At 41.9% G+C, this 16,041-nt stretch overlaps 1 protein-coding gene across 4 annotated transcripts in view; it reads left to right on the forward strand.

Annotated features, from left to right (window-relative positions):
* IRF2 (interferon regulatory factor 2) overlaps positions 1–16,041 on the forward strand; it is an 89,440-nt gene that overhangs the window by 1,545 nt on the left and 71,854 nt on the right. The gene's annotated exons all lie outside the window — the stretch shown is intronic.

Below are 16,041 nucleotides of genomic sequence, written 5' to 3' on the forward strand. Positions count from 1 at the left end.
CGTCTGGGGGCCAGCGCCCGCCAGGGCTGGGGAAGCCGTTCCAAGTTCCAAGGGTCGCGGGTGTAACTCATGCCCCTCCCAGCACGCGCCGGCGTCTCCCCTTGGCCCCCGGTCTGGGTGCGTTTGCCACCGTCTCCTCCTTGTTCCCTAAGAAGCGGGGGAGGGGAAGGAGGCTGGCAGCCTGGGCCGGGCGCCAGGGCCGTGGTCGGGCACCAGGTGAAACGCCCGGGTCAGTCTGTGTAGGCCGGACCCTTGGCGATCGGCTGCGGATGTGATCCCGGGGACTGGCAGCCGAGGTAGCTCAGAAGAGCGAGGTGGCTTTCGCTCGTTTCTAACCCGCTACTGTCTGAAACTTGGGGACATATTACCCGCCCCCTCCCTCTTCAACCACCTCCCTCCGGTTGCTCCTTGTCCTTGGTTATGGAAGGAGAAAACTCAGTTCTAAATGAGGAAAAGTGGTGCTGGCATTTCGTCTTCAGCCACCGGCCTCCCTATGGCTGTGACTCGTCTGCTTTTGATGAATAGCCAGGAGGGATGGAGGATCGTTAGATTTCCTGTTGTGGATTTTCAGGAATCACCGAGACTGCTGTCAAGCCTGCAGTCAGTTACTAGTTTTCCTATCTACTGTAGGTTCTCTTCGAGCAGTTCAGTTTTTGGTGCTTAAGGGCAGGTGCACAAGGGGGTCGGGGGTTAGACCAGGCGGTGGATAACCTTGATGCCAGGCAGATGCAGTTATCCCCACCAGGCCTAGAGGGTGACTGTTTAACTTCACCGCGCACGAAGATTCAGGATTCTCTGATTTCCCCAACTTTCCTTTATTCTTCTTTTAGGGGGAGAAGGGGCAAAAATAGAAACCTAAAAAACCCTGGGAAAAGGAGCCTTTTCTGAGGAAACTTCAGCAGATGAAATATTTAAGACTTGAACTGGGATCTCTAGGGGGAACGTTGGAACATCTATTGATTGATGTGTCAAAGTCCGGAATTTCACGTAATTAGTGAACGATTATAACTTGTAACTTTGTTGTGTAAGAAATTACATTTTGGTCTCTTAGATCCAAGAGTTCTTGTCTGTTACGATTTGTAACTGCTTGTTAAAATTAAACATTTACATATTTCATTCTCAGTGAGTTGTCATTTTTTTGTTAGAGAAAGTTCCAGTTATTTCAGATTTACTTACCTGTAAAAATGTCATCAAAAGCAAGGATTTGTAGTCAAACTGGAAGCAAATTATGGCAAACACATGTGTGCCATGAAGTTCTGACAGCCCTATGAACAATGGTCCCACCTTTATCCCACTTTCTGAAACACTTTATTAGGCAAATAGCGCACCAGAGCGAAAGATGTTTGAACTTACTGGAAAAATAGAAACTTTGGATACTCCACATTTGATGTGCATCAATTTTCTCATGTTACCAACGATGTTATGTTTTTATTCTTAACCTCATCTCGTACAAAACTCTGTTGTTTTTAGAGCATTTTCACATAATATGCTTTTGATAGTGAAAAACCACTGTACTCTATCTAAATTGAGTATCTGGGTTATAGTTCCCTTATCTACCTTATACCAAAAAGGGCTTAACGCAGACGAGATAATTTAGGTAGACACTCAATAAATATCCTTAGCACATCTATTAAAAGCCAGACACAGTGCTAGCCTCTGTGTACTCAACTGACAGCGAGAAAGACAGTATCTTTACGCTAGGCTGTGTTCTGGTTAGTGAGCTGATCATTAACAACAAAAAATACATACAGTTATTACCTTTTGGGGTTACCTGTAAGGAGGGTAATAATAATTCTTAACTATGTCTCATAGCGTTGCTTTCATGAACAACTGAGATACTGTATATGAAAGAACATTGCATAAATTATGGCAGTCTACAAATGTGTAAGGCGTTAACTTTCAAAATTCTGTCAGATTATTCTTAATGTAAAAGGGCCAGATAATCATGACTGGATTAGACACTGTCTTTCTCATGGAATTTCCAGCAAGGAGAGATTTTACTTCTGAGCGTACATAAATAATGATAAAAGATTAAACATGGAATAACTGTTTTATGTAAAGTATCAAAAAATATTTAACAGTGAAACCCGATATTGTCAGTGAATTTCTTCCTTTCAGAAGGAAAGTTAGGTGGTATCCATGGAGACCAAATGATATGGAAATAATAGTGATTGGACCAATGTATTTTCCCTCTTTCTATCAGATAAGAAAATCTTCCCAAGCCTCTCTGTGGTTTAGTCTGAATCTTCTTCACTCTCGTGTCAGCTTCTTCATTATCTGCCATTGCAGGTGTGCACTGGGCTGATTTTAGTATTTTGCTTTTACCGTCTTTTTTTTTTTTTTGAGACAGCGTCTTGCTCTGTCGCCCAGACTAGAGTGCAGTGGCACAATTTCAGCTCACTGCAGAACTCTGCTTCCAGGTTCAAGCAATTCCTGTGCCTCAGCTTCCTGAGTAGTTGGGATTACAGGCGTGTGCTACCATGCCTGGCTAATTTTTGTATTTTTAGTAGAGACAGGGTTTCAGCATGCTGGCCAGGCTTGTCTCGAACTCCTCACCTCAGGTGATCTGCCCACTTCAGCCTCCTGAAGTGCTGGGATTACAGGCATAAGCTCCCGCACTGGCCTGCTTTACCATCTTGGCTCATGTGCATTTATTGAATGCTTACTGTGTGCCCAACACTGTATATGTGACAACATACATGAAAGTAAATATAACTGATAGTATATATTATAACCTATATTAAAATACGTAATATATGCAAATAAACAAAACTGTGGTGAAATGTCAGTTATTAGTAAAAATTAGTTCTTCTTTTCATCTGTATGGGACACGATGTTCCTTTCTGCACAGGCATAGGAGGTCAGGACCTTCCGTCTCTGCCTGCCCCGTTGGCCCCCTGTGTTTGGCCTGAGTGTAATCAGTGGTCGGTGCACGATGCCAGCTTAATGCATAGTGTGCTGAATTGAGGAGTGGCTCTGGTGGCAGGAATGACTGATGGAAAAGTGGGTGAGGAGGTTCCATCAAACTTTAATTTATCACCAAAGAACAAAGAATGATGAATAACATATAGGGTCCAGATTTGAACATGAAGCCAGTATTTTTTATAGAGTACCAAGGAAAACACACAAGCAGGAAACCCAGCTTACAGGTCCCCTTTGTCCCTGAGACTCTATCTGGGGCTCTTTGGATTCAGAGCAAGCAGCAGGCCTGAAGTCTTGGCATTGACCTTCAAAGATCCCCTCAAAATGACGTTTCCCCTCAGAAGCTCCATCTTATGACAAACTGTCTCTGAAACAAATTGGGTTTATTTAAGAAGACTTCATGTACCCTTTTTCTTTTATTAGAGTCAAAGTGTCACTCTGTCGGCCAGGCTGGAGTGCAGTGGCTCGATCATAGCTCACTGCAGGCTCAAACTCCTGGGCACAAGTGATCCTCCTGCCTCAGTCTCCTGAGTAGCTGCGACAACAGGCGTGTGCCACCCCAAAGCCCGACATACATTTTTGTGTAGAGACAGGGTCTTGCTCTGTTGCCCAGACTGGTCTCAAACCCTTGGCCTCAAATGATCCTCCCTCCTTAGCATCCCAAAGTGCTGGGATTATAGGCGTGAGCCACTGCACCTGGCCCTTGTGCCCGTTTTTATTCCTCAGAAACACATATGACTTTCAGTCAGAACTCCTGAATGCCTTGAGAAAAACGGGTGTCATCAAATCTAGTTGATCTTGTTTAGCCAAATGTAGAGACCCGTGGTGTGTTGGACAGGCTGGCCAGCTCTGTGTAGAGAAACTCACCATCCCGTGAGGCTTTCTGAGGCACTGAGACTAGCTGGGGCCATCCCTCAATAACTTGAGGTCTGCTTAGGGATCCAGGGACCCCAAGCAATTATTTTAAATGAATAATTGATTTTGTTAAACATAGTAACACATTCAACAGTTTTCTTAAATGCAGACATTGTGTTATTATTTCATTTGTTTATTAAATATTTGTTGACAGCCAGCAGTGTACAAGGCTCTGTGGTGGAAGGTGCATGAATTCAGATGCCTAGAGTGGCCTTTTAGTAATCCAATCACTTCCCCCTTTGGAAGTTTTCACTCTGTAAAACGTGGCTGGATAGTTCTGTCTTCCTTAGGAGACAACCTATGTGTGTAATGAAAATCGCCTGGGGAGGGGACTTTTAGAAATTACACAGGACCCTTTAGATTTGAGATTATCTATAGCCCCCTTTCCCTCCTTCCCCTTCCTGCCCTGAATAGCGAGCCTCTTATTCACCATTGGATCCCTGTTCCCTAGTCTCCCTCAGGTGTGTGGCCAGAGCAAAAATGGAAAGCCACCTAATCAAGGATCTCTTCCCAGGGCCAAATAGTTGATCTCTTCCTCGGCTCAGATGAAACCTCTTTCCACATTTTAAAGAGCTCTTTGGACAGGGGCCTGTGGTCACTGTGTTGGCTCTGCCCACTCGACCTTGCTTGCCCTACAGAAATGGGACTCATGTTAAGTTTGTGATACATTGAATTTTCCTTTTTTTTTCTTTTTTTGAGACAGAGTCTTGATCTTGTCTCCTGGGCTGGAGTGCAGTGGTGTGATCTCGGCTCACTGCAACCTCCACTCCCTGGGTTATACTGATTCTCCTGCCTCAGCCTCCCAAGTAGCTGGGATTACAGGTGCCCGCCACCACGCCCGGCTAATTTTTGTATTTTTAGTAGAGACAGGGTTTTGCCATGTTGACCAGTCTGGTCTCGAACTCTTGACCTCAGGTCATCTGTCTGCCTCGGCCTCCCAAAGTACTGGGATTACAGGTATGAGCCACCACGCCCAGCTGAATTTTCCATTTTGAAGAGGCAAGAAGGACTTTATTTTATGTATTTGCCTCTTTGTCCAGGAAGGCCATGGATAATTAGGTGTTTGGTTTGGTTTTGCTTCTGTTTTGGTTTATAACTCTTTTATCAGTTTAGTGTTCCCTTCTGATAAGCAAGAAAGAGCAGAGTTGACAGAGAATGTCTGCGGATGAGAAGCAGGTGTGTGTGGTTCTTTCTGATTATGGATTCTAAGTATTTTTATCCCAGAGGCAAGACTAGTTCAGCAAAATACCTTAATTTAGGATTTTGTGTGATAAAAGCCTGTCCTGTTTTCATTAAATGAAGATTTTTTGAGAATTAACTACTTTCTGTGTAATTTTCGTAAATAATTTCGTTTGGGCATACTTAACACTCTGTTGCTATCTGCTGAAGGCATTTGATACTCGCACACCTAATGCCATCAAAGGAGAGATGAGCATACATTTTAATTTGTTCTTATTGAGCGTACATTTTAATTGTTCTTATGAATGTCAGATTTTGGGAAGATCCAAAGAAGTACTCTGTAGATAGAATATGCTGTCCTAGTCCCCTAACCTTACAATCCTACCGATTTTCCCATTTCATGAGATTGACCTTTCAGATGAGGAGGAACTGCATACAAATTGCTTTATTTCAAGTAATATCTACCTTGTTATTTTTGAAAGAGTTCTTTTGTCCTTTTTATCCTAGATCTATTGGAGAAGATGAGAAAAATTACAGTGGTGATAAGAGAGCGTCTTAACACCTAGATATGATGGGTGTGTTGGGTGATAGGAATGGGAGGCTGTTGGAAAGTGAGAGTTGGGGGATGGGGTGATGGAAAGGAAACAGGTGACTAGTGCCTCCTGGATTCTTGAATGGGAGAGAGGGAAGAGAGAATCAGGCAGGGAGATTTTCTGCACAAATGTCACTGAAAGAGTGTTAGAGGTCGGAGGGGTGAGTTGAAGTTGGTTAGGTAATTAGTAATAACCCAAGGACCAGTCAAAAGACTGGAGGACCGTCCACTGCTGACTTTGGGGTTAGACCCTTTTATCCTGGGGATGATAAAGGCTGATGGGAAAACTGCTAGGCAGCTGCTGACATTATTCTACAAGGAAACATGAAGTTGTGAGTAGCTGTCACTTGGAGACATGGTTGAAGTCACCGTAGGGGTACAGTTACGTTGCTGCATCATGACAGTTAGGTCAACAGTGGACCACATGCATGACTATGGCCCCATAAGGTTATAATATCAGACTTCTACTCTACCTTTTTCTATGTTTAGATACACAAATACTTGCCATTGTGCTACAGTTGCCTATAGGCCTCAGTACAGTAACCTGCAGTACATGTTTGCAGCGTGGAAGCCATAGGCCATACCATAAGCCTGGGTGTGTAGGAGGGTACACCATCTAGGTTTGTGTAAGTACGCTCTGTGATGTCCACACAATGACAAAATTGCTTAATGGTGCACATCTCAGAATGTATAACTGTGCCGGTGTTGATGCATTGTTTGGGGATGGGGAAATTGATACTTACTATGTGAGGCCCCAAACTCAATCTAAAGTTGCCTTTGGAGGCATCCACGGAAATACCGTAATGGCTCTCTTAGGCCCTTCTCCCCCCATACTGATCTTCCTTGGTACTGTTTTTATTTTATTTTTAAATTCTTGAAAGAATACATAATAGATGTACATATTTTCAGGGCACATGTAATAATGTAATGCATTCATATTTGTAGTTTGTAATGATAAATCAATGTAATTGTGCCATTCCGATTATGGGAGTTAAATATGGAATCAGGGACATAGAATGGGCTGATAATGTGTTTTCCTAAAGAACAGATGGGATAAGTTAAAACTGAACTGTGAATTCCATAACTGGGTAGTGTGGGTCACTGAGTTGGGCACTCAGTTCTCCACAGTGACTGTAGTTGGGATTCTACATTGAAATAAACTTTCTGGAATTTACCTTGGTGCTATATACTTAAAGTCTTAAAAATATTAAGCTCTCTGTTCCAGTAATTCTGCTTCTTGGAACCTACTTACGTGAAGTAACCAGAGATGGGAACAAAGATTTATGTACAAGGATGTTTATTGAATTAGCTTCTGTTATATAAAAACTTGGAAACAACTTAAATATCCAACAGTAGGGACACATTTGAACGAATTACGGCACATCCAGACAGCGTATAGGTAACTTACAAAGCTCGTGTTTTCGAGCAGCATTTAGTGACGGGAAAATATTTATGATCTATGTTGGTTGGGTGGGGAAAAAAGAATGTGAAATTATGCTTCTAATTTTATTTTAAAAACGTGTGTGTATATTGGTGTATTTAAAAAAACCCGGAAGGAAACATACCTTTTTGATGGTGGAATTGTGAGTGTGTGGCTTTTTTTTCCTCCTTGAAACATTTTTGTACTTTCCAAATTTAAAACAGCAAGCACAATTACCAATTACCCTTTTAACCAGAAGAATATTCTCAAGACAGTGCTCATAGGGCATCTCTGCCCTGACCTCTGGTCCACGATAGGTTAGGAGGAACACACTGGGTGCTGCTGAGGAGGAGGCTGTGCAGGGACGGGCCATTCTCGAGCCTTTCTGCCTCCACGTGTGGACCAGGCTCTAGAGCCAGGGCTTTCCTAGCCGGGCTGTTGGAAGCCCTTGTCCTCAGACAGCTGTGGCTACTTGGAGACACTTAGATGGGTGGCTTTTTGGTGAAGTTGGGACATAATGTTTGGTCAGTAACGGTGAAGGGCTTGAGATATGATCTCACTTTACAGTTAACATTCTTTATACATATGAATACTACAGAAACACAAAACACCTGGGTAGCAGAAGAGAGTTCCTTGTTGATATTTACAACCGGGGCAGCAGTCTCGGTGACACTGCTGTGTCAGGCCCCTAAACCTGGACCCTTAGGTGACACTGAAAACTGATGGAATGTACATGTGGGCTGCACTCTGTTACAGGGACAGAGCAGCTGTCCCTCTCCCGTCCCAAAAGGAGAGAGAGAGAAGAAAAAGAAAAAGAAAAAGGAAAAACAAACAAACAAAAAACACCTTAGCTCCCCTGACATGGGGTGAAAAGGTTCCGGGGTCTTATCCTGACCTTTTAGAATGTGAGACACTTACAACCTGGGGGTGTCTCCAAGGTCTGTTTTTTATTCCTTTTGAAACACACACGCCTAGGGAGATAGGTCTTCCTAGCACCTTGGGAACCACTCCAGGCTGAAACTATTTGGTCCTCTTGAGGAGATTAGAGGTTTTATTATCCTTTTGGAAAAGAGCATTTAATGTACACAAATGGCTACAGATCTAATTCTCATGGTAAGTGAAGTATAAAATGTTTGTAGGGGAAGTGAGAGTGAACTTTCCCTATCTTCACATCCTATACTTTCCCTGTCTTCATGTCCTATATAGTCCCTGTCTTCATGTTCTGCACATTCCCTGTCTTCATATGCTATACAGTCGCTATCTTCATATCCTATATGGTTCCTATATTCATATCCCATACATTCCCTATCCTATACATTCCCTACCTTCATGTCATATATGTTCCAACCTTCAGACCCTTTTTGGTCCCTGTCTTCCTACCCTATACATTCCTTATCTTCATGTCCTAAACAGTCCCCATCTTCATATCCTATACATTCCCTATCTTCATTTCCTAAACATTCCCCATCTTCATATCCTATATAGTCCCCATCTGCATGTCCTATACATTCCCTATCTTCATATCCTATACATCCCCTACCGTCATGTCCTAAATGGTCCCTGTCTTCATATCCTGTACCTTCTCTATCTTCATGTCCTATATAGTCCCTACCTTCATGTCCTATACGGTCCCCATCTTCATGTCCTAAACGGTCCCTATCTTCGTATCATATGCATTCCCTAGCTTCATGTCCTATACATTCTTTCCCTTTGTATTGTATTCATTTCTGTATCTTAGGAGGTGAAGGCATTTTATAGGAACTCTGAGGAGTCTGGAAAGAAGCCTGGGAAGCTTTATTTTCCCCTCACACCTGCCTTTAAAAGACCTCTGTTGGAGAATGACAGTAGAACTTAATCAGAGTGTGACCTCTGACTTTTCACAACTGAAGACCTCAAATCTCCAATTTTTATCTGAAAAAAATATTAGAATAGTTTCACTCTCTTTATGAACGTGGAGACGTTTTTAGATTGCTATGGAAGTAGGATTGGGCGTGACCGTTATGAGTTCAGAGGCTGAATGCCGTAGCATAGCCCATCAAAATACATATATATACACATATATACACACACACACACATATGTACATATATACACATATGTATACATATATATACACACACAACATTGTCCAATACGAATATAATGTGAGCCACATGTATAGTTTTAATTTTCTAGTAGCCACTTAGAAAAGTAAAAAGTAGGTAAAAATAATTGTAATAATATTTCTCATTTAACTCATTTTATCTAAAATATTTCAGTATGTCATTAATGTAAAAATATTAATGAGATATTTTACATTCTTTTTTCATACTGAGTATTTAAAATCCTACGTATCCTTTACACCCATAGCCTGTCTTAATTCAGCCCAGCCACATTCCAAGTGCACAGTAGACCCATCTGGCTGGTGGCTACCATCTTGGTTGGTGCAGCATAAGGGAATGAATTAAGGTGTGAAGAGAATACAGGGGGAAAGTTTTAGTGCAGTCCTGAAAGGACTGAAGGAAAGTAGAGTTGGAGTGGTTGTTTTGATCACAACTGTATGAATCTCCTTGTGCCTCTCCCAACAAACCGTACCTGATCTCTTTAGCCTAAAACAATGAAATGCTCTGAATTTCTGTAGAAGCAGCATACTATACGTCCCATTCCTAGGGTAGTTAGCTATCTGCATCTTGATGAGATGAATGTTTTCTAGACTCTTGAACTGTTAAGAACATCTTTGATTATTTGGATTTTTCCATTTGTATCACCTATGTGGTAAGTTATTTGAGAGCCAGGATCCAGTCCGATTTATTTGCATTCCTCACCTTTAAGACCTAGATAAATATTAGTTTATTTGATTTTCAGCTGTAAAGCAAAGGTTAGCTTGAAAGGCTGAATTCCAGCTCAGGAAGGATGGCATCTAGTTTGTACTGGAAACCTAATGGTATATGAATTGAACACATAAACATTAGGATTTGTCACTTTGCATTAGGATTTGTCACTTTGTATTAGGGGTTCCATACCCAGAAGGTGAAAAATTGTTTGGTTTTTCTCCTTTGTATCCAGAACTTTAAAAAATCTTATCAGTTCATTCCTTTGATATTTAAGTTCCAATGATGATACTAGTACCTTCTTATAAGTATAAATAAGCTATATTTGGTGATGAACCAGAGATAAACATTTGGAAGCTGCAACTTTTTCCATGGGTTCTTTGTTAACAATAACTTTGTTATTAACAAACATAGCCCATGACATCTACGCCATGAAATTCTTTTGAAATCAAGTATAGTTTTTTTTTTTTTTTTTTTTTTGAGACGGAGTCTTGCTCTGTCGCCCAGGCTGGAGTGCAGTGGCCGGATCTCAGCTCACTGCAAGCTCCGCCTCCTGGGTTCACGCCATTCTCCTGCCTCAGCCTCCCGAGTAGCTGGGACTACAGGCGCCCACCACCTCGCCCGGCTAGTTTTTTGTATTTTTTAGTAGAGACGGGGTTTCACCATGTTAGGCAGGATGGTCTCGATCTCCTGACGTTGTGATCCACCCGTCTCGGCCTCTCAAAGTGCTGGGATTACAGGCTTGAGCCACCGCGCCCGGCCAAGTATAGTATTTTACAGTTGCCTTCATTTGTTCTCTTTGACTGTAATTGTTGGGTTGAAGAAACAGACTTATCCAGAGAGCCAAGGCAATTTATTTTTACTGAAGACTACCTAAGAACTGCTTAGGTAGCTTTTCTCTGCAAGATTAAATGCGACCTTCATGGAATCATGTTAGCAGGGCCAGCAGCTAGAAAAATAAAGACTAAACCAAACCTTCAGCAACGAAATTCCCAGCTGCTCCGTGGCTCAGAGCTTTCCTGATTGCTTTCTTCCAATGAAAACACTGTAGATTAGTTTTAAGTGAATTCTAGTAGGTTTGGGGATTTGCAACTGACAGAAGAACAGCAAAGCATAATCTCACTTTAAAATAATAGTCCTGAAGGTAAATCTTTATTGGCTTTTTCTTGGGATGCTGGGATTTTTGTTCATATGGGAAAACTTAACTCATACACACTGTTTAGCTGACCTTTGAAGGTAAGGCCCTAGAAGGCAGACAGAGGCTGGACACCTGGGGATGTGCGTCAGGACTGCTGCTCCTCTTTCTTCTCTCCATTGTAGAGGCTGGAAATTTGGGGAGCCTGCGAGGAAGGCCCCTGTAGGGAATGTAGATGACCTGCTCTTTCCACTTTTGGGTGCCGTCATCCTGACGATTGGTGAAGTCAGGGCGAATTGAAAATGTTACAGGAGAGGATTTACTTAACTTACAGGTGCTTTTAATGCATTATGATTTTTTTTTTTTTTTTCTTGAAAGTCGTTGCAGTTTGGGAGATGGGGTAGAGGAGAGTGCTCAACTGAAACAGTTGACTATTTTGATCATTCATCCATTCAGTCATTTATTTAGTGGGTGTTTATTCTCTGCTAACTGTATGTAGAGGGAGATATAAAACGAAAGAAAAGTAATCCTTTTGGATTTGAGGTAGTCAGGTAGGTAGATGGTCTGCATTCCTTAGCGTGAGAAGCCTAATTTATCCAGTTAGAGAAAACACAATGAGGCAAGTAAGATGACAGTTCCAGAAACGATTTTACTTATCTGTGAATCCCTTTTAGAGTTCTTCCGTGGGCCCTGTGGGGTTGTTTCAGATTGTAGGGGAAGCCACAGTGCTAATGTGACAGATTTTTTGCCAAGTGTATACATTTTATTTTATTTTATTTTAAGAACAGATTCTTAATAGACTGTAAAATAGGCATAAAACAATGTATTGTTTTGTTGTTCTTTCTGTTTTCCACAATTGTCTCACATTGAGTTTGGAACGTGGAACTATGGTCTGGTGTCTTTTGTCATTAAGGAAAACTGATGCGGTTAAATCCTGATAATTATCTCCCCTCTCTACTTCCCCTTCCCTTGTGGGGAGACACTGTAACCAGCAGAGCTGCGGAATCAGTGCTCCTGCCCCCCACGGTAAACTGAAGGAAGCTGATGGAAGATATCCAGGAACTCTTGGCACTATTTTTGAAATTCTTATGTGGATTTGAAATAATTTCAAAATAAAAAGATTTTTTTAAGGCTTCCCATTAGTGCTCTAGAGTTACTGTTGCTTATTTAAAATAACAGCCTACTAGGGTATATTTGTAAGTTCCTTTGTTTGCTTCCCCACATGGATCTAGAAGGGATTTTATGTAGCTCTTTTTCTAGGTAGGTCCTACTTTCACCTTGAAGGGAAAAGTGGCCCTTACTTCATTTTGAAAATGCCTCATTTTCTCTCTTTGCGTGTGTGTGTGTGCGCGTGCGTGTGTGTGTTTGACCATAGTGAATATTTAAGTTGCCTGAAATTAAGGAATAATTATCATCCATAAAAGGACTGAAGGAAACAGTGGCAGCAAGTAGGGAAGTCATAAATGCATGTTGAAGCATTCTTTTTTAAACTGTGGTAAAATTTACATAACAAGATTTACCATTATAATCATCTTAAAGTGTATAATTTGGTGACGTTAATGACATACACAAGGTTGCCTAACCATCACCACCATCCATTTCCAAAACTTTTTCAGTATCTGGATCAGAATCTCTATACCCATTAAACAATAACTCTGCTTCCTGCAGCCCCTGGCAGCCAGCATTCTACTTTCTGTCTGTGAATTTGACCACTCGGGGTGTCTCATGTAAGTGGAATCATACAGTCTTTGTCTTTTCATGTCTGGCTTATTTCGCTCTGCAGAATGTTTTCCAGGTCCATCCATGTTGTGGCACACATCAGAACTTCATTCCTCTTGGGAGGCCCAGGCAGGCGGATCACGAGGTCAGGAGATCGAGACCATCCTGGCTAACACGGTGAAACCCCGTCTCTACTTAAAAAATACAAAAAAAAACTAGCCGGGCGTGGTGGCGGCGCCTGTAGTCCCAGCTACTTGGGAGGCTGAGGCAGGAGAATGGCGTGAACCCGGGAGGCGGAGCTTGCAGTGAGCTGAGATCCAGCCACTGCACTCCAGCCCGGGTGACAGAGCGAGACTCCGTCTCAAAAAAAAAAAAAAAAAAAAAAAGACTGAGTAATATTCCCACATTGTGTTCCTCCATTCATCTCTTGATAGACACTGGGGTTCTTATTAATTTGGCTATTGTGAATAGGGCTGCTGTGATCATTGGTATAAAAGTATCTGTTTGAGTCCCTGCTTTCAGTTATTTCAATTCTGTAGAATGGCTGGGTCATACGGTAATCCTATGTTGACCGTTTGAAGAGCCACCAAATTGTTTTCCATAGCTGTACCATTTTGCATCCCCACCAGCAATGCACACAGGTTCCAGCTTCTCCACACCTATTGCAAACATTTGTTATTATTATCTTTTTTTTTTTTTTTTTGGATAGGGTCACCCTAATAGGTATGAAGTGGTAGCTCATGAAGGTTTTGATTTGCATTTCCCCGGTAACTAATGATGCTGAGCACCTTTTCATGCGCTCCTAGCCATTTGTCTATCTTCTTAGGAGGGATGTCTCAAGGGCTTTCTTCATTTTTGATTTTCTTGTTGTTGTTGAGCTGTAGGTTTGAGTCATTCCTTTTGTGGTTTTGAAAATGACACACTAGTAAGTCTGAGAAACTAAGATTCTCCCCATTACAATATATGTAGCATGTGGCAAAAAGTTCTGTTTTAGAATTTTGAGATGCTATAAAGCTGATGAAGCACAGTGTGGGGAATTCACTTATGCTGGAGTGAAGTAAATCGGAGCGCATGGGTAAGCGAGAATCTGATAGAAAGTACCTTCCCTTCTTGCACCATGCTGCAATTGGGAGTTTCCGTAGCGACGATTGCCAGCCCCTTCCCTTCATTTTTTCAGCTGCAGAAATCAAGTAACCTGCTCAGTGTATTGTGACCAGGTTAAGTACTCAGTATGTTTTGTCGAACTGTGCAGTAAATAATTTTTTTCTGTTGTATTTTGAATCCAGAAATGTCTTGTGAGAGGAAAAATAGCAGTGCTTGAATATGGTAGTGAATTTATTGTCGCGGCTGCCCTTGTGGTAACCTCTCTGCTTGGGACTCATGAAAAAGGCCTTAGGGTTCTTCACTTCTGTGGTATTTCAAGATAAAAATTAGTAAAAGCAGCCTCAGAATAACATTGGGGGGCTTAAGAATTTAAATATAATCCATTCAATAATGGTTCAATAGTATTACTGAGTAGATGAAAAAAAATTGCCATAATGACAGATCTGTTAAGTAAAATGAATAAAAGCATTTGTGTATTTATTGTGAATTGTTCACAGCATGAGAAGCCATTCATTTGTTCTGACAAGAGCTATAGTAGATAAAGAAATTCAGTGAACTATCACAGCTGTATGGAAGCAAATTCATTGTTGGTTTAGTTTTATGTCCTGTGGAAATTTTTCATTTTACTCAATCCTTTTGAAAAGTTGAACTTTATTGAATAATATAAGCCGGCAAGGTCATGTGTGGATTATAACGGAGTTGTACATAATTGGAAGAAGATGCATAATCTATGTGTTGTGAAGCAGAGTGGTAAGAGGAGCTGCAAAAATTTTTGTTCTCTTTAGGCTTGGGGCAAAGATTTTTAAAATCCTTCACATTAGTTTTAAGTACTGTGAAAACAAACATGATAATGATGAAGTTAAATTGAAGACTCTCTTCTGCAAACAAATATCTTAAATAAAACCTTCAGAGGAATTCATTCCTTCAGCAGACATTTTTGAACAGCTGTGTGTGAAGCCCTGTGCTGTGAAGATGTAAAGCTGAAAATTTCGGATCCATGCTTTCAAAGAGCTTATCGTTTGGTTAGAGAGACAAACAGGTAAATAAGCATTCCTGGTCGTGAAAAGAATGAAAGATGGGCTTCATGGAAGCATAGCAAGCCAAAGGCTAAGGGAGAGAAGAGGAAGAAGCTGTATCTTCTTTTTATTCTTTTTAATTTACTGGAGTTACCCATCATGAACTAAGAGCTATCTCTTTGACCAGAGAAACTGGGGCGTGCCTCACCACTGACTTCTGACTGGCCGGAAGGAGGGAGGCGATGTCATCTGGTGGCCAGTGGGTGAACAGGGCATTTTTGGTTGAAAGAACAGCAAGAGCAAAGACATGAAGGGTTGACAGTTTCTTCCGCTCCTGGTGCATGGACTGCTCTCCAGGGTGGCTGGGACAAACAGATGAAGGAGGGAGTGTCAGAGCCAGTTCCTGGTGGCCGCAAATATCTCACTCAGGGCATGTGTTCCAGTTTCCCAGTAAGAAACGGTTTTGTTCCGAGGATACAGCCAGCTTTTTTCTTTTTTCTTTTGGAAGGTTATTGAGGATTTGGAACATTTTCCCCTGTGCATTTCAGAAAATGATAGCTAATGACTGCGAGCAGCAGGGCGTGTCGCAGCTGTGCACCTGCAGTGTTGGAGAGGAGCTCTAAGGCGTGTGCATTTGTAGTCTGTGGTCCATTGCGGGAAGGACTGGGTCGTGCCTTTGATAATAGCCAGGCCTGTCTTTGAGGTGCTTTTATATAAGTTTCTAAGAGGAAATGATGAATAGGTACAAAAATATTTTTTGTACTATCTTTTGTTTGGTTTGAATCGGTTTGTAAAGAGAGTGTTTATGGATAAGTTTATAATAAGTGAGGAGGAATTCAAGACAGTGGGCTCCAATTCAGGTAAGAAACCCAAGTTAGAGAATCAAAGATAATGGCAAAACCCCCCAGAAACAATGCCTTCATAGGGCAGAAGTTAAGACAGGTCTTCCTATCCGCCCAGAGTGTCCCCAGGTCCTCCGAGTGACGCCACGCCAGGCCATGGAAGGGCTGGGAGAACACCTAAGGTGCAAACATTAGCCAGGGGGACTCAGGAGCTGGAGGGAGCCCCGGAGCTGGCCGTGCCATACTGAGGCTTCTTCCCTGCATTGTGACCACATGGATGATCCAGGAAAATTCACCTCTGTCAAGGTCAACAGACAACCTTTAAATCGACTGCCTCCTTAATTCCCATTTGTCACATAACACAGTCTGTTCACAGGTCGCAGAGGC

Source organism: Papio anubis, chromosome 3 (assembly GCF_008728515.1).
Source record: "Papio anubis isolate 15944 chromosome 3, Panubis1.0, whole genome shotgun sequence".
Taxonomy (NCBI): domain Eukaryota; kingdom Metazoa; phylum Chordata; class Mammalia; order Primates; family Cercopithecidae; genus Papio; species Papio anubis.